This window comes from Pseudophryne corroboree, chromosome 6, assembly GCF_028390025.1.
Source record: "Pseudophryne corroboree isolate aPseCor3 chromosome 6, aPseCor3.hap2, whole genome shotgun sequence".
Lineage (NCBI taxonomy): Eukaryota > Metazoa > Chordata > Amphibia > Anura > Myobatrachidae > Pseudophryne > Pseudophryne corroboree.
The window spans coordinates 93,159,175-93,175,255 of NC_086449.1; the positions used below are offsets into that span (position 1 = coordinate 93,159,175).

At 37.0% G+C, this 16,081-nt stretch overlaps 24 non-coding genes across 24 annotated transcripts; 11 read left to right on the plus strand and 13 right to left on the minus strand.

Moving 5' to 3' along the window:
* Positions 1–1,158: 1,158 nt before the first annotated feature.
* TRNAM-CAU (transfer RNA methionine (anticodon CAU)) lies at positions 1,159–1,231 on the minus strand. The gene has a single exon. It is a non-coding gene; the product is annotated as a tRNA-Met (tRNA).
* A 114-nt stretch (positions 1,232–1,345) lies between these two features.
* Positions 1,346–1,417, plus strand: TRNAE-UUC (transfer RNA glutamic acid (anticodon UUC)). The gene has a single exon. It is a non-coding gene; the product is annotated as a tRNA-Glu (tRNA).
* A 776-nt stretch (positions 1,418–2,193) lies between these two features.
* On the minus strand, positions 2,194–2,266 carry TRNAM-CAU (transfer RNA methionine (anticodon CAU)). The gene has a single exon. It is a non-coding gene; the product is annotated as a tRNA-Met (tRNA).
* Positions 2,267–2,380: 114 nt separating this feature from the next.
* On the plus strand, positions 2,381–2,452 carry TRNAE-UUC (transfer RNA glutamic acid (anticodon UUC)). The gene has a single exon. It is a non-coding gene; the product is annotated as a tRNA-Glu (tRNA).
* A 1,746-nt stretch (positions 2,453–4,198) lies between these two features.
* Positions 4,199–4,271, minus strand: TRNAM-CAU (transfer RNA methionine (anticodon CAU)). Its single transcript has one exon. It is a non-coding gene; the product is annotated as a tRNA-Met (tRNA).
* A 114-nt stretch (positions 4,272–4,385) lies between these two features.
* Positions 4,386–4,457, plus strand: TRNAE-UUC (transfer RNA glutamic acid (anticodon UUC)). The gene has a single exon. It is a non-coding gene; the product is annotated as a tRNA-Glu (tRNA).
* Positions 4,458–5,222: 765 nt separating this feature from the next.
* Positions 5,223–5,295, minus strand: TRNAM-CAU (transfer RNA methionine (anticodon CAU)). Its single transcript has one exon. It is a non-coding gene; the product is annotated as a tRNA-Met (tRNA).
* Positions 5,296–5,409: 114 nt separating this feature from the next.
* On the plus strand, positions 5,410–5,481 carry TRNAE-UUC (transfer RNA glutamic acid (anticodon UUC)). Its single transcript has one exon. It is a non-coding gene; the product is annotated as a tRNA-Glu (tRNA).
* A 776-nt stretch (positions 5,482–6,257) lies between these two features.
* On the minus strand, positions 6,258–6,330 carry TRNAM-CAU (transfer RNA methionine (anticodon CAU)). The gene has a single exon. It is a non-coding gene; the product is annotated as a tRNA-Met (tRNA).
* A 114-nt stretch (positions 6,331–6,444) lies between these two features.
* On the plus strand, positions 6,445–6,516 carry TRNAE-UUC (transfer RNA glutamic acid (anticodon UUC)). The gene has a single exon. It is a non-coding gene; the product is annotated as a tRNA-Glu (tRNA).
* A 776-nt stretch (positions 6,517–7,292) lies between these two features.
* On the minus strand, positions 7,293–7,365 carry TRNAM-CAU (transfer RNA methionine (anticodon CAU)). Its single transcript has one exon. It is a non-coding gene; the product is annotated as a tRNA-Met (tRNA).
* Positions 7,366–8,325: 960 nt separating this feature from the next.
* TRNAM-CAU (transfer RNA methionine (anticodon CAU)) lies at positions 8,326–8,398 on the minus strand. The gene has a single exon. It is a non-coding gene; the product is annotated as a tRNA-Met (tRNA).
* Positions 8,399–8,512: 114 nt separating this feature from the next.
* On the plus strand, positions 8,513–8,584 carry TRNAE-UUC (transfer RNA glutamic acid (anticodon UUC)). The gene has a single exon. It is a non-coding gene; the product is annotated as a tRNA-Glu (tRNA).
* Positions 8,585–9,360: 776 nt separating this feature from the next.
* On the minus strand, positions 9,361–9,433 carry TRNAM-CAU (transfer RNA methionine (anticodon CAU)). Its single transcript has one exon. It is a non-coding gene; the product is annotated as a tRNA-Met (tRNA).
* Positions 9,434–9,547: 114 nt separating this feature from the next.
* On the plus strand, positions 9,548–9,619 carry TRNAE-UUC (transfer RNA glutamic acid (anticodon UUC)). Its single transcript has one exon. It is a non-coding gene; the product is annotated as a tRNA-Glu (tRNA).
* A 771-nt stretch (positions 9,620–10,390) lies between these two features.
* TRNAM-CAU (transfer RNA methionine (anticodon CAU)) lies at positions 10,391–10,463 on the minus strand. The gene has a single exon. It is a non-coding gene; the product is annotated as a tRNA-Met (tRNA).
* Positions 10,464–10,577: 114 nt separating this feature from the next.
* TRNAE-UUC (transfer RNA glutamic acid (anticodon UUC)) lies at positions 10,578–10,649 on the plus strand. The gene has a single exon. It is a non-coding gene; the product is annotated as a tRNA-Glu (tRNA).
* A 776-nt stretch (positions 10,650–11,425) lies between these two features.
* On the minus strand, positions 11,426–11,498 carry TRNAM-CAU (transfer RNA methionine (anticodon CAU)). Its single transcript has one exon. It is a non-coding gene; the product is annotated as a tRNA-Met (tRNA).
* Positions 11,499–11,612: 114 nt separating this feature from the next.
* On the plus strand, positions 11,613–11,684 carry TRNAE-UUC (transfer RNA glutamic acid (anticodon UUC)). Its single transcript has one exon. It is a non-coding gene; the product is annotated as a tRNA-Glu (tRNA).
* A 776-nt stretch (positions 11,685–12,460) lies between these two features.
* TRNAM-CAU (transfer RNA methionine (anticodon CAU)) lies at positions 12,461–12,533 on the minus strand. Its single transcript has one exon. It is a non-coding gene; the product is annotated as a tRNA-Met (tRNA).
* Positions 12,534–13,485: 952 nt separating this feature from the next.
* TRNAM-CAU (transfer RNA methionine (anticodon CAU)) lies at positions 13,486–13,558 on the minus strand. The gene has a single exon. It is a non-coding gene; the product is annotated as a tRNA-Met (tRNA).
* Positions 13,559–13,672: 114 nt separating this feature from the next.
* TRNAE-UUC (transfer RNA glutamic acid (anticodon UUC)) lies at positions 13,673–13,744 on the plus strand. The gene has a single exon. It is a non-coding gene; the product is annotated as a tRNA-Glu (tRNA).
* Positions 13,745–14,520: 776 nt separating this feature from the next.
* TRNAM-CAU (transfer RNA methionine (anticodon CAU)) lies at positions 14,521–14,593 on the minus strand. Its single transcript has one exon. It is a non-coding gene; the product is annotated as a tRNA-Met (tRNA).
* A 1,147-nt stretch (positions 14,594–15,740) lies between these two features.
* On the plus strand, positions 15,741–15,812 carry TRNAE-UUC (transfer RNA glutamic acid (anticodon UUC)). Its single transcript has one exon. It is a non-coding gene; the product is annotated as a tRNA-Glu (tRNA).
* Positions 15,813–16,081: the final 269 nt, after the last annotated feature.

Consider the following 16,081-nt stretch of genomic DNA (forward strand, 5'->3'; position numbering starts at 1 on the left):
ATAAACAGATGACACAACTCTTTCTGAAAGGTAACATTTTGATGCTATCAGTCTAGTTTGTTAGAAACAGGACTGCATCTCTCATATTGTAATGCCATGCTCCCAAAACAGACATCAATAAAAATGCCCTGTGTGAGGCTTGAACTCACGAACTATCAGATAATGAGACTTACGCGCTACCAACTGCGCTAACAAGGCAACTGTAGCCTTAGATTTGGATTAGAAAAGGTGAGGCATTTTGGTTTAACAAATTTCCGATATCAGTAAAAATGTTTTCCTTGTATGAAACTTTGAAGGAAATTTATTTCAGCTTCCCAGATGGTCTAGTGGTAAGGATTCCTGGTTTTCACCCAGGTGGCCCGAGTTTGACTCCCGGTATGGCAATGGAATCTTATTGTTGTTTCTAAACAGATTCAAAAGCAGAGGAACAAAAACTAATAGTTGTAGCCAGATGTTTCCTTGTGTCTGATGTGATTCCAATTGCAGACGTGATCCACTGCTACTAATTGTGACAAGGTTTTGGGCAACTGCTGTGCCATTACCATTGGCCTTATCACAGGTAAAATTTCCAGGTATTATAAAACTGTGAGAAATGGGCTCTCTGAGGACAAAAATCACAAAGAATAGAACAATGCATTATGCTCCCCTTTTCCATCATTGATTCCAGCTGCATGAAAAATAAAATAAAAAATGTTACAAATGTGTCAAGTGATCTGAAAACACCTTTTCCATTAGTTATGGTCTAAAATCCTTTGGCGTTAAAACAAATTTACAGATGTTAAGTCCTGTTATAAAGAGAAAATTCCTTCAATCCGGACAGGTGTTCTGGCAACTTTACAAGAAACAGAGTTTTAACTCTCAAGTTACAATGCACTGTTCTGAGGACAACAGTCATGACAAATAGAATGAAAAATGTTTTATGCTTTTTTCCCCTAAATGGGTACATCTTGGATGAGTTATTTGACATCTTTTCCTTTATTGCTGGTCTGAAATCTTTTATAGGTCAGGTGAATTATTAAAGCTTATCTGCAATTATAAACAGATGACACAACTCTTTCTGAAAGGTAACATTTTGATGCAATCAGTCTAGTTTGTTAGAAACAGGACTGCATCTCTCATATTGCAATGCCATGCTCCCAAAATAGACATCAATAAAAATACCCTGTGTGAGGCTTGAACTCACGAACTTTAGATTATGAGACTTACGCGCTACCAACTGCGCTAACAAGGCAACTGTAGCCTTAGATTTGGATTAGAAAAGGTGAGGAATTTTGGTTTAACAAATTTACGATATCAGTAAAAATGTTTTCCTTGTATGAAACTTTGAAGTAGATTTATTTCAGCTTCCCATATGGTCTAGCGGTAAGGATTCCTGGTTTTCACCCAGGCGGCCCGGGTTCGACTCCCGGTATGGGAATGGAATCTTATTGTTGTTTCTAAACAGATTCAAACGCAGAGGAACAAAAACTAATAGTTGTAGCCAGATGTTTCCTTGTGTCTGATGTGGTTCCAATTGCAGACGTGATCCACTGCTACTAATTGTGACAATGTTTTGGGCAACTGCTGTGCCATTATCATTGGCCTTATCACAGGTAAAATTTCCAGGTATTATGAAACTGTGAGAAATGAGCTCTCTGAGGACAAAAATCACAAAGAATAGAACAATGCATTATGCTCCCCTTTTCCATCATTGATTCCAGCTGCATGAAAAATAAAATAAAAAAATGTTACAAATGTGTCAAGTGATCTGAAAACACCTTTTCCATTAGTTATGGTCTAAAATCCTTTGGCGTTAAAACAAATTTACAGATGTTAAGTCCTGTTATAAAGAGAAAATTCCTTCAATCCGGATAGGTGTTCTGGCAACTTTACAAGAAACAGAGTTTTAACTCTCAAGTTCCAATACACTGTTCTGAGGACTACAGTCATGACAAATAGAATGAAAAATGCTTTATGCTTTTTTTCCCCTAAATGGGTACATATTGGATGAGTTATTTGACATCTTTTCTTTTATTGCTGGTCTGAAATCTTTTATAGGTCAGGTGAATTATTAAAGCTTATCTGCAATTATAAACAGATGACACAACTCTTTCTGAAAGGTAACATTTTGATGCTATCAGTCTAGTTTGTTAGAAACAGGACTGCATCTCTCATATTGTAATGCCATGCTCCCAAAACAGACATCAATAAAAATGCCCTGTGTGAGGCTTGAACTCACGAACTTCAGATAATGAGACTTACGCGCTACCAACTGCGCTAACAAGGCAACTGTAGCCTTAGATTTGGATTAGAAAAGGTGAGGCATTTTGGTTTAACAAATTTCCGATATCAGTAAAAATGTTTTCCTTGTATGAAACTTTGAAGGAAATTTATTTCAGCTTCCCATATGGTCTAGTGGTAAGGATTCCTGGTTTTCACCCAGGTGGCCCGAGTTCGACTCCCGGTATGGCAATGGAATCTTATTGTTGTTTCTAAACAGATTCAAAAGCAGAGGAACAAAAACTAATAGTTGTAGCCAGATGTTTCCTTGTGTCTGATGTGATTCCAATTGCAGACGTGATCCACTGCTACTAATTGTGACAAGGTTTTGGGCAACTGCTGTGCCATTATCATTGGCCTTATCACAGGTAAAATTTCCAGGTATTATGAAACTGTGAGAAATGGGCTCTCTGAGGACAAAAATCACAAAGTATAGAACAATGCATTATGCTCCCCTTTTCCATCATTGATTCCAGCTGCATGAAAAATAAAATAAAAAAACGTTACAAATGTGTCAAGTGATCTGAAAACACCTTTTCCATTAGTTATGGTCTAAAATCCTTTGGCGTTAAAACAAATTTACAGATGTTAAGTCCTGTTATAAAGAGAAAATTCCCTTTATAGCTGTAAGGATTCTTGGTTTTCACCCAGGCGGCCCGGGATCGACTCCCGGTATGGGAATAGAATCTTATTGTTGTTTCTAAACAGATTCAAAAGCAGAGGAACAAAAACTAATAGTTGTAGCCAGATGTTTCCTTGTGTCTGATGTGGTACCAATTGCAGACGTGATCCACTGCTACTAATTGTGACAAGGTTTTGGGCAACTGCTGTGCCATTATCATTGGCCTTATCACAGGTAAAATTTCCAGGTATTATGAAACTGTGAGAAACTCTGAGGACAAAAATTACAAAGAATAGAACAATGCATTATGCTCCCCTTTTCCATCATTGATTCCAGCTGCATGAAAAATAAAATAAAAAAATGTTACAAATGTGTCAAGTGATCTGAAAACACCTTTTCCATTAGTTATGGTCTAAAATCCTTTGGCGTTAAAACAAATTTACAGATGTTAAGTCCTGTTATAAAGAGAAAATTCCCTTTATAGCGGTAAGGATTCTTGGTTTTCACCCAGGCGGCCCGGGTTCGACTCCCGGTATGGGAATAGAATCTTATTGTTGTTTCTAAACAGATTCAAAAGCAGAGGAACAAAAACTAATAGTTGTAGCCAGATGTTTCCTTGTGTCTGATGTGGTTCCAATTGCAGACGTGATCCACTGCTACTAATTGTGACAAGGTTTTGGGCAACTGCTGTGCCATTATCATTGGCCTTATCACAGGTAAAATTTCCAGGTATTATGAAACTGTGAGAAATGGGCTCTCTGAGGACAAAAATCACAAAGAATAGAACAATGCATTATGCTCCCCTTTTCCATCATTGATTCCAGCTGCATGAAAAATAAAATAAAAAAATGTTACAAATGTGTCAAGTGATCTGAAAACACCTTTTCCATTAGTTATGGTCTAAAATCCTTTGGCGTTAAAACAAATTTACAGATGTTAAGTCCTGTTATAAAGAGAAAATTCCTTCAATCCGGATAGGTGTTCTGGCAACTTTACAAGAAACAGAGTTTTAACTCTCAAGTTACAATGCACTGTTCTGAGGACAACAGTCATGACAAATAGAATGAAAAATGCTTTATGCTTTTTTTCCCCTAAATGGGTACATCTTGGATGAGTTATTTGACATCTTTTCTTTTATTGCTGGTCTGAAATCTTTTATAGGTCAGGTGAATTATTAAAGCTTATCTGCAATTATAAACAGATGACACAACTCTTTCTGAAAGGTAACATTTTGATGCAATCAGTCTAGTTTGTTAGAAACAGGACTGCATCTCTCATATTGCAATGCCATGCTCCCAAAATAGACATCAATAAAAATGCCCTGTGTGAGGCTTGAACTCACGACCTTCAGATTATGAGACTGACGCGCTACCAACTGCGATAACAAGGCAACTGTTGGCTTATTTTTGGATTAGAAAAGGTGAGGCATTTTGGTTTAACAAATTTCCGATATCAGTAAAAATGTTTTCCTTGTATGAAACTTTGAAGTAGATTTATTTCAGCTTCCCATATGGTCTAGCGGTAAGGATTCCTGGTTTTCACCCAGGCGGCCCGGGTTCGACTCCCGGTATGGGAATGGTATCTTATTGTTGATTCAAAAGCAGAGGAACAAAAACTAATAGTTGTAGCCAGATGTTTCCTTGTGTCTGATGTGGTTCCAATTGCAGATGTGATCCACTGCTACTAATTGTGACAAGGTTTTGGGCAACTGCTGTGCCATTATCATTGGCCTTATCACAGGTAAAATTTCCAGGTATTATGAAACTGTGAGAAATGGGCTCTCTGAGGACAAAAATCACAAAGAATAGAACAATGCATTATGCTCCCCTTTTCCATCATTGATTCCAGCTGCATGAAAAATAAAATAAAAAAATGTTACAAATGTGTCAAGTGATCTGAAAACACCTTTTCCATTAGTTATGGTCTAAAATCCTTTGGCGTTAAAACAAATTTACAGATGTTAAGTCCTGTTATAAAGAGAAAATTCATTCAATCCGGATAGGTGTTCTGGCAACTTTACAAGAAACAGAGTTTTAACTCTCAAGTTACAATGCACTGTTCTGAGGACAACAGTCATGACAAATAGAATGAAAAATGCTTTATGCTTTTTTTCCCCTAAATGGGTACATCTTGGATGAGTTATTTGACATCTTTTCTTTTATTGCTGGTCTGAAATCTTTTATAGGTCAGGTGAATTATTAAAGCTTATCTGCAATTATAAACAGATGACACAACTCTTTCTGAAAGGTAACATTTTGATGCTATCAGTCTAGTTTGTTAGAAACAGGACTGCATCTCTCATATTGTAATGCCATGCTCCCAAAACAGACATCAATAAAAATGCCCTGTGTGAGGCTTGAACTCACGAACTTCAGATAATGAGACTTACGCGCTACCAACTGCGCTAACAAGGCAACTGTAGCCTTAGATTTGGATTAGAAAAGGTGAGGCATTTTGGTTTAACAAATTTCCGATATCAGTAAAAATGTTTTCCTTGTATGAAACTTTGAAGTAGATTTATTTCGGCTTCCCATATGGTCTAGCAATAAGGATTCCTGGTTTTCACCCAGGCGGCCCGGGTTCGACTCCCGGTATGGGAATGGAATCTTATTGTTGTTTCTAAACAGATTCAAACGCAGAGGAACAAAAACTAATAGTTGTAGCCAGATGTTTCCTTGTGTCTGATGTGGTTCCAATTGCAGACGTGATCCACTGCTACTAATTGTGACAAGGTTTTGGGCAACTGCTGTGCCATTATCATTGGCCTTATCACAGGTAAAATTTTCTGGTATTATGAAACTGTGAGAAATGGGCTCTCTGAGGACAAAAATCACAAAGAATAGAACAATGCATTATGCTCCCCTTTTCCATCATTGATTCCAGCTGCATGAAAAATAAAATAAAAAAATGTTACAAATGTGTCAAGTGATCTGAAAACACCTTTTCCATTAGTTATGGTCTAAAATCCTTTGGCGTTAAAACAAATTTACAGATGTTAAGTCCTGTTATAAAGAGAAAATTCCTTCAATCCGTATAGGTGTTCTGGCAACTTTACAAGAAACAGAGTTTTAACTCTCAAGTTACAATGCACTGTTCTGAGGACAACAGTCATGACAAATAGAATGAAAAATGCTTTATGCTTTTTTCCCCCTAAATGGGTACATCTTGGATGAGTTATTTGACATCTTTTCCATTATTGCTGGTCTGAAATCTTTTATAGGTCAGGTGAATTATTAAAGCTTATCTGCAATTATAAACAGATGACACAACTCTTTCTGAAAGGTAACATTTTGATGCTATCAGTCTAGTTTGTTAGAAACAGGACTGCATCTCTCATATTGCAATGCCATGCTCCCAAAATAGACATCAATAAAAATGCCCTGTGTGAGGCTTGAACTCACGACCTTCAGATTATGAGACTGACACGCTACCAACTGCGCTAACAAGGCAACTGTAGCCTTAGATTTGGATTAGAAAAGGTGAGGCATTTTGGTTTAACAAATTTCCGATATCAGTAAAAATGATTTCCTTGTATGAAACTTTGAAGTAGATTTATTTCAGCTTCCCATATGGTCTAGCGGTAAGGATTCCTGGTTTTCATCCAGGTGGCCCGAGTTCGACTCCCGGTATGGCAATGGAATCTTATTGTTGTTTCTAAACAGATTCAAAAGCAGAGGAACAAAAACTAATAGTTGTAGCCAGATGTTTCCTTGTGTCTGATGTGATTCCAATTGCAGACGTGATCCACTGCTACTAATTGTGACAAGGTTTTGGGCAACTGCTGTGCCATTATCATTGGCCTTATCACAGGTAAAATTTCCAGGTATTATGAAACTGTGAGAAATGGGCTCTCTGAGGACAAAAATCACAAAGAATAGAACAATGCATTATGCTCCCCTTTTCCATCATTGATTCCAGCTGCATGAAAAATAAAATAAAAAAATGTTACAAATGTGTCAAGTGATCTGAAAACACCTTTTCCATTAGTTATGGTCTAAAATCCTTTGGCGTTAAAACAAATTTACAGATGTTAAGTCCTGTTATAAAGAGAAAATTCATTCAATCCGGATAGGTGTTCTGGCAACTTTACAAGAAACAGAGTTTTAACTCTCAAGTTACAATGCACTGTTCTGAGGACAACAGTCATGACAAATAGAATGAAAAATGCTTTATGCTTTTTTTCCCCTAAATGGGTACATCTTGGATGAGTTATTTGACATCTTTTCTTTTATTGCTGGTCTGAAATCTTTTATAGGTCAGGTGAATTATTAAAGCTTATCTGCAATTATAAACAGATGACACAACTCTTTCTGAAAGGTAACATTTTGATGCTATCAGTCTAGTTTGTTAGAAACAGGACTGCATCTCTCATATTGTAATGCCATGCTCCCAAAACAGACATCAATAAAAATGCCCTGTGTGAGGCTTGAACTCACGAATTTCAGATAATGAGACTTACGCGCTACCAACTGCGCTAACAAGGCAACTGTAGCCTTAGATTTGGATTAGAAAAGGTGAGGCATTTTGGTTTAACAAATTTCCGATATCAGTAAAAATGTTTTCCTTGTATGAAACTTTGAAGGAAATTTATTTCAGCTTCCCAAATGGTCTAGTGGTAAGGATTCCTGGTTTTCACCCAGGTGGCCCGAGTTCGACTCCCGGTATGGCAATGGAATCTTATTGTTGTTTCTAAACAGATTCAAAAGCAGAGGAACAAAAACTAATAGTTGTAGCCAGATGTTTCCTTGTGTCTGATGTGATTCCAATTGCAGACGTGATCCACTGCTACTAATTGTGACAAGGTTTTGGGCAACTGCTGTGCCATTACCATTGGCCTTATCACAGGTAAAATTTCCAAGTATTATAAAACTGTGAGAAATGGGCTCTCTGAGGACAAAAATCACAAAGAATAGAACAATGCATTATGCTCCCCTTTTCCATCATTGATTCCAGCTGCATGAAAAAAAAAAAAAAAATGTTACAAATGTGTCAAGTGATCTGAAAACACCTTTTCCATTAGTTATGGTCTAAAATCCTTTGGCGTTAAAACAAATTTACAGATGTTAAGTCCTGTTATAAAGAGAAAATTCCTTCAATCCGTATAGGTGTTCTGGCAACTTTACAAGAAACAGAGTTTTAACTCTCAAGTTACAATGCACTGTTCTGAGGACAACAGTCATGACAAATAGAATGAAAAATGCTTTATGCTTTTTTTCCCCTAAATGGGTACATCTTGGATGAGTTATTTGACATCTTTTCCTTTATTGCTGGTCTGAAATCTTTTATAGGTCAGGTGAATTATTAAAGCTTATCTGCAATTATAAACAGATGACACAACTCTTTCTGAAAGGTAACATTTTGATGCTATCAGTCTAGTTTGTTAGAAACAGGACTGCATCTCTCATATTGCAATGCCATGCTCCCAAAATAGACATCAATAAAAATGCCCTGTGTGAGGCTTGAACTCACGACCTTCAGATTATGAGACTGACATGCTACCAACTGCGCTAACAAGGCAACTGTAGCCTTAGATTTGGATTAGAAAAGGTGAGGCATTTTGGTTTAACAAATTTCCGATATCAGTAAAAATGATTTCCTTGTATGAAACTTTGAAGTAGATTTATTTCAGCTTCCCATATGGTCTAGCGGTAAGGATTCCTGGTTTTCATCCAGGTGGCCCGAGTTCGACTCCCGGTATGGCAATGGAATCTTATTGTTGTTTCTAAACAGATTCAAAAGCAGAGGAACAAAAACTAATAGTTGTAGCCATATGTTTCCTTGTGTCTGATGTGATTCCAATTGCAGACGTGATCCACTGCTACTAATTGTGACAAGGTTTTGGGCAACTGCTGTGCCATTATCATTGGCCTTATCACAGGTAAAATTTCCAGGTATTATGAAACTGTGAGAAATGGGCTCTCTGAGGACAAAAATCACAAAGAATAGAACAATGCATTATGCTCCCCTTTTCCATCATTGATTCCAGCTGCATGAAAAATAAAATAAAAAAATGTTACAAATGTGTCAAGTGATCTGAAAACACCTTTTCCATTAGTTATGGTCTAAAATCCTTTGGCGTTAAAACAAATTTACAGATGTTAAGTCCTGTTATAAAGAGAAAATTCATTCAATCCGGATAGGTGTTCTGGCAACTTTACAAGAAACAGAGTTTTAACTCTCAAGTTACAATGCACTGTTCTGAGGACAACAGTCATGACAAATAGAATGAAAAATGCTTTATGCTTTTTTTCCCCTAAATGGGTACATCTTGGATGAGTTATTTGACATCTTTTCTTTTATTGCTGGTCTGAAATCTTTTATAGGTCAGGTGAATTATTAAAGCTTATCTGCAATTATAAACAGATGACACAACTCTTTCTGAAAGGTAACATTTTGATGCTATCAGTCTAGTTTGTTAGAAACAGGACTGCATCTCTCATATTGTAATGCCATGCTCCCAAAACAGACATCAATAAAAATGCCCTGTGTGAGGCTTGAACTCACGAATTTCAGATAATGAGACTTACGCGCTACCAACTGCGCTAACAAGGCAACTGTAGCATTAGATTTGGATTAGAAAAGGTGAGGCATTTTGGTTTAACAAATTTCCGATATCAGTAAAAATGTTTTCCTTGTATGAAACTTTGAAGGAAATTTATTTCAGCTTCCCATATGGTCTAGTGGTAAGGATTCCTGGTTTTCACCCAGGTGGCCCGAGTTCGACTCCCGGTATGGCAATGGAATCTTGTTGTTGTTTCGAAACAGATTCAAAAGCAGAGGAACAAAAACTAATAGTTGTAGCCAGATGTTTCCTTGTGTCTGATGTGATTCCAATTGCAGACGTGATCCACTGCTACTAATTGTGACAAGGTTTTGGGCAACTGCTGTGCCATTACCATTGGCCTTATCACAGGTAAAATTTCCAGGTATTATAAAACTGTGAGAAATGGGCTCTCTGAGGACAAAAATCACAAAGAATAGAACAATGCATTATGCTCCCCTTTTCCATCATTGATTCCAGCTGCATGAAAAAAAAAAAAAATGTTACAAATGTGTCAAGTGATCTGAAAACACCTTTTCCATTAGTTATGGTCTAAAATCCTTTGGCGTTAAAACAAATTTACAGATGTTAAGTCCTGTTATAAAGAGAAAATTCCTTCAATCCGGACAGGTGTTCTGGCAACTTTACAAGAAACAGAGTTTTAACTCTCAAGTTACAATGCACTGTTCTGAGGACAACAGTCATGACAAATAGAATGAAAAATGTTTTATGCTTTTTTACCCTAAATGGGTACATCTTGGATGAGTTATTTGACATCTTTTCTTTTATTGCTGGTCTGAAATCTTTTATAGGTCAGGTGAATTATTAAAGCTTATCTGCAATTATAAACAGATGACACAACTCTTTCTGAAAGGTAACATTTTGATGCAATCAGTCTAGTTTGTTAGAAACAGGACTGCATCTCTCATATTGCAATGCCATGCTCCCAAAATAGACATCAATAAAAATACCCTGTGTGAGGCTTTAACTCACGAACTTCAGATTATGAGACTTACGCGCTACCAACTGCGCTAACAAGGCAACTGTAGCCTTAGATTTGGATTAGAAAAGGTGAGGCATTTTGGTTTAACAAATTTACGATATCAGTAAAAATGTTTTCCTTGTATGAAACTTTGAAGTAGATTTATTTCAGCTTCCCATATGGTCTAGCGGTAAGGATTCCTGGTTTTCACCCAGGCGGCCCGGGTTCGACTCCCGGTATGGGAATGGAATCTTATTGTTGTTTCTAAACAGATTCAAACGCAGAGGAACAAAAACTAATAGTTGTAGCCAGATGTTTCCTTGTGTCTGATGTGGTTCCAATTGCAGACGTGATCCACTGCTACTAATTGTGACAAGGTTTTGGGCAACTGCTGTGCCATTATCATTGGCCTTATCACAGGTAAAATTTCCAGGTATTATGAAACTGTGAGAAATGGGCTCTCTGAGGACAAAAATCACAAAGAATAGAACAATGCATTATGCTCCCCTTTTCCATCATTTATTCCAGCTGCATGAAAAATAAAATAAAAAAATGTTACAAATGTGTCAAGTGATCTGAAAACACCTTTTCCATTAGTTATGGTCTAAAATCCTTTGGCGTTAAAACAAATTTACAGATGTTAAGTCCTGTTATAAAGAGAAAATTCCTTCAATCCGTATAGGTGTTCTGGCAACTTTACAAGAAACAGAGTTTTAACTCTCAAGTTACAATGCACTGTTCTGAGGACAACAGTCATGACAAATAGAATGAAAAATGCTTTATGCTTTTTTTCCCCTAAATGGGTACATCTTGGATGAGTTATTTGACATCTTTTCCTTTATTGCTGGTCTGAAATCTTTTATAGGTCAGGTGAATTTTTAAAGCTTATCTGCAATTATAAACAGATGACACAACTCTTTCTGAAAGGTAACATTTTGATGCTATCAGTCTAGTTTGTTAGAAACAGGACTGCATCTCTCATATTGCAATGCCATGCTCCCAAAATAGACATCAATAAAAATGCCCTGTGTGAGGCTTGAACTCACGACCTTCAGATTATGAGACTGACATGCTACCAACTGCGCTAACAAGGCAACTGTAGCCTTAGATTTGGATTAGAAAAGGTGAGGCATTTTGGTTTAACAAATTTCCGATATCAGTAAAAATGATTTCCTTGTATGAAACTTTGAAGTAGATTTATTTCAGCTTCCCATATGGTCTAGCGGTAAGGATTCCTGGTTTTCATCCAGGTGGCCCGAGTTCGACTCCCGGTATGGCAATGGAATCTTATTGTTGTTTCTAAACAGATTCAAAAGCAGAGGAACAAAAACTAATAGTTGTAGCCAGATGTTTCCTTGTGTCTGATGTGATTCCAATTGCAGACGTGATCCACTGCTACTAATTGTGACAAGGTTTTGGGCAACTGCTGTGCCATTATCATTGGCCTTATCACAGGTAAAATTTCCAGGTATTATGAAACTGTGAGAAATGGGCTCTCTGAGGACAAAAATCACAAAGAATAGAACAATGCATTATGCTCCCCTTTTCCATCATTTATTCCAGCTGCATGAAAAATAAAATAAAAAAATGTTACAAATGTGTCAAGTGATCTGAAAACACCTTTTCCATTAGTTATGGTCTAAAATCCTTTGGCGTTAAAACAAATTTACAGATGTTAAGTCCTGTTATAAAGAGAAAATTCATTCAATCCGGATAGGTGTTCTGGCAACTTTACAAGAAACAGAGTTTTAACTCTCAAGTTACAATGCACTGTTCTGAGGACAACAGTCATGACAAATAGAATGAAAAATGCTTTATGCTTTTTTTCCCCTAAATGGGTACATCTTGGATGAGTTATTTGACATCTTTTCTTTTATTGCTGGTCTGAAATCTTTTATAGGTCAGGTGAATTATTAAAGCTTATCTGCAATTATAAACAGATGACACAACTCTTTCTGAAAGGTAACATTTTGATGCTATCAGTCTAGTTTGTTAGAAACAGGACTGCATCTCTCATATTGTAATGCCATGCTCCCAAAACAGACATCAATAAAAATGCCCTGTGTGAGGCTTGAACTCACGAACTTCAGATAATGAGACTTACGCGCTACCAACTGCGCTAACAAGGCAACTGTAGCCTTAGATTTGGATTAGAAAAGGTGAGGCATTTTGGTTTAACAAATTTCCGATATCAGTAAAAATGTTTTCCTTGTATGAAACTTTGAAGGAAATTTATTTCAGCTTCCCATATGGTCTAGTGGTAAGGATTCCTGGTTTTCCCCCAGGTGGCCCGAGTTCGACTCCCGGTATGGCAATGGAATCTTATTGTTGTTTCTAAACAGATTCAAAAGCAGAGGAACAAAAACTAATAGTTGTAGCCAGATGTTTCCTTGTGTCTGATGTGATTCCAATTGCAGACGTGATCCACTGCTACTAATTGTGACAAGGTTTTGGGCAACTGCTGTGCCATTACCATTGGCCTTATCACAGGTAAAATTTCCAGGTATTATGAAACTGTGAGAAACTCTCTGAGGACAAAAATTACAAAGAATAGAACAATGCATTATGCTCCCCTTTTCCATCATTGATTCCAGCTGCATGAAAAATAAAAAAATGTTACAAATGTGTCAAGTGATCTGAAAACACCTTTTCCATTAGTTATGGTCTAAAATCCTTTGGCGTTAAAACAAATTTACAGATGTTAAGTCCTGTTATAAAGAGAAAATTCCTTCAATCCGGACAGGTGTTCTGGCAACTTTACAAGAAACAGAGTTTTAACTCTCAAGTTACAATGCACTGTTCTGAGGACAACAGTCATGACAAATAGAATGAAAAATGTTTTATGCTTTTTTACCCTAAATGGGTACATCTTGGATGAGTTATTTGACATCTTTTCTTTTATTGCTGGTCTGAAATCTTTTATAGGTCAGGTGAATTATTAAAGCTTATCTGCAATTATAAACAGATGACACAACTCTTTCTGAAAGGTAACATTTTGATGCAATCAGTCTAGTTTGTTAGAAACAGGACTGCATCTCTCATATTGCAATGCCATGCTCCCAAAATAGACATCAATAAAAATACCCTGTGTGAGGCTTTAACTCACGAACTTCAGATTATGAGACTTACGCGCTACCAACTGCGCTAACAAGGCAACTGTAGCCTTAGATTTGGATTAGAAAAGGTGAGGCATTTTGGTTTAACAAATTTACGATATCAGTAAAAATGTTTTCCTTGTATGAAACTTTGAAGTAGATTTATTTCAGCTTCCCATATGGTCTAGCGGTAAGGATTCCTGGTTTTCACCCAGGCGGCCCGGGTTCGACTCCCGGTATGGGAATGGAATCTTATTGTTGTTTCTAAACAGATTCAAACACAGAGGAACAAAAACTAATAGTTGTAGCCAGATGTTTCCTTGTGTCTGATGTGGTTCCAATTGCAGACGTGATCCACTGCTACTAATTGTGACAAGGTTTTGGGCAACTGCTGTGCCATTATCATTGGCCTTATCACAGGTAAAATTTCCAGGTATTATGAAACTGTGAGAAATGGGCTCTCTGAGGACAAAAATCACAAAGAATAGAACAATGCATTATGCTCCCCTTTTCCATCATTGATTCCAGCTGCATGAAAAATAAAATAAAAAAATGTTACAAATGTGTCAAGTGATCTGAAAACACCTTTTCCATTAGTTATGGTCTAAAATCCTTTGGCGTTAAAACAAATTTACAGATGTTAAGTCCTGTTATAAAGAGAAAATTCCTTCAATCCGGATAGGTGTTCTGGCAACTTTACAAGAAACAGAGTTTTAACTCTCAAGTTCCAATACACTGTTCTGAGGACTACAGTCATGACAAATAGAATGAAAAATGCTTTATGCTTTTTTTCCCCTAAATGGGTACATCTTGGATGAGTTATTTGACATCTTTTCTTTTATTGCTGGTCTGAAATCTTTTATAGGTCAGGTGAATTATTAAAGCTTATCTGCAATTATAAACAGATGACACAACTCTTTCTGAAAGGTAACATTTTGATGCTATCAGTCTAGTTTGTTAGAAACAGGACTGCATCTCTCATATTGTAATGCCATGCTCCCAAAACAGACATCAATAAAAATGCCCTGTGTGAGGCTTGAACTCACGAACTTCAGATAATGAGACTTACGCGCTACCAACTGCGCTAACAAGGCAACTGTAGCCTTAGATTTGGATTAGAAAAGGTGAGGCATTTTGGTTTAACAAATTTCCGATATCAGTAAAAATGTTTTCCTTGTATGAAACTTTGAAGGAAATTTATTTCAGCTTCCCATATGGTCTAGTGGTAAGGATTCCTGGTTTTCACCCAGGTGGCCCGAGTTCGACTCCCAATATGGCAATGGAATCTTATTGTTGTTTCTAAACAGATTCAAAAGCAGAGGAACAAAAACTAATAGTTGTAGCCAGATGTTTCCTTGTGTCTAATGTGATTCCAATTGCAGACGTGATCCACTGCTACTAATTGTGACAAGGTTTTGGGCAACTGCTGTGCCATTACCATTGGCCTTATCACAGGTAAAATTTCCAGGTATTATAAAACTGTGAGAAATGGGCTCTCTGAGGACAAAAATCACAAAGAATAGAACAATGCATTATGCTCCCCTTTTCCATCATTGATTCCAGCTGCATGAAAAATAAAATAAAAATGTTACAAATGTGTCAAGTGATCTGAAAACACCTTTTCCATTAGTTATGGTCTAAAATCCTTTGGCGTTAAAACAAATTTACAGATGTTAAGTCCTGTTATAAAGAGAAAATTCCTTCAATCCGGACAGGTGTTCTGGCAACTTTACAAGAAACAGAGTTTTAACTCTCAAGTTACAATGCACTGTTCTGAGGACAACAGTCATGACAAATAGAATGAAAAATGCTTTATGCTTTTTTTCCCCTAAATGGGTACATCTTGGATGAGTTATTTGACATCTTTTCTTTTATTGCTGGTCTGAAATCTTTTATAGGTCAGGTGAATTATTAAAGCTTATCTGCAATTATAAACAGATGACACAACTCTTTCTGAAAGGTAACATTTTGATGCAATCAGTCTAGTTTGTTAGAAAAAGGACTGCATCTCTCATATTGCAATGCCATGCTCCCAAAATAGACATCAATAAAAATGCCCTGTGTGAGGCTTGAACCAACGAACTTCAGATTATGAGATTTACGCGCTACCAACTGCGCTAACAAGGCTACTGTAGCCTTAGATTTGGATTAGAAAAGGTGAGGCATTTTGGTTTAACAAATTTCCGATATCAGTAAAAATGTTTTCCTTGTATGAAACTTTGAAGTAGATTTATTTCAGCTTCCCATATGGTCTAGCGGTAAGGACTCCTAGTTTTCACCCAGGCGGCCTGGGTTCGACACCCGGTATGGGAATGGAATCTTATTGTTGTTTCTAAACAGATTCAAATGCAGAGGAACAAAAACTAATAGTTGTAGCCAGATGTTTCCTTGTGTCTGATGTGGTTCCAATTGCAGACGTGATCCACTGCTACTAATTGTGACAAGGTTTTGGGCAACTGCTGTGCCATTATCATTGGCCTTATCACAGGTAAAATTTCCAGGTATTATGAAACTGTGAGAAATGGGCTATCTGAGGACAAAAATCACAAAGAATAGAACAATGCATTATGCTCCCCTTTTCC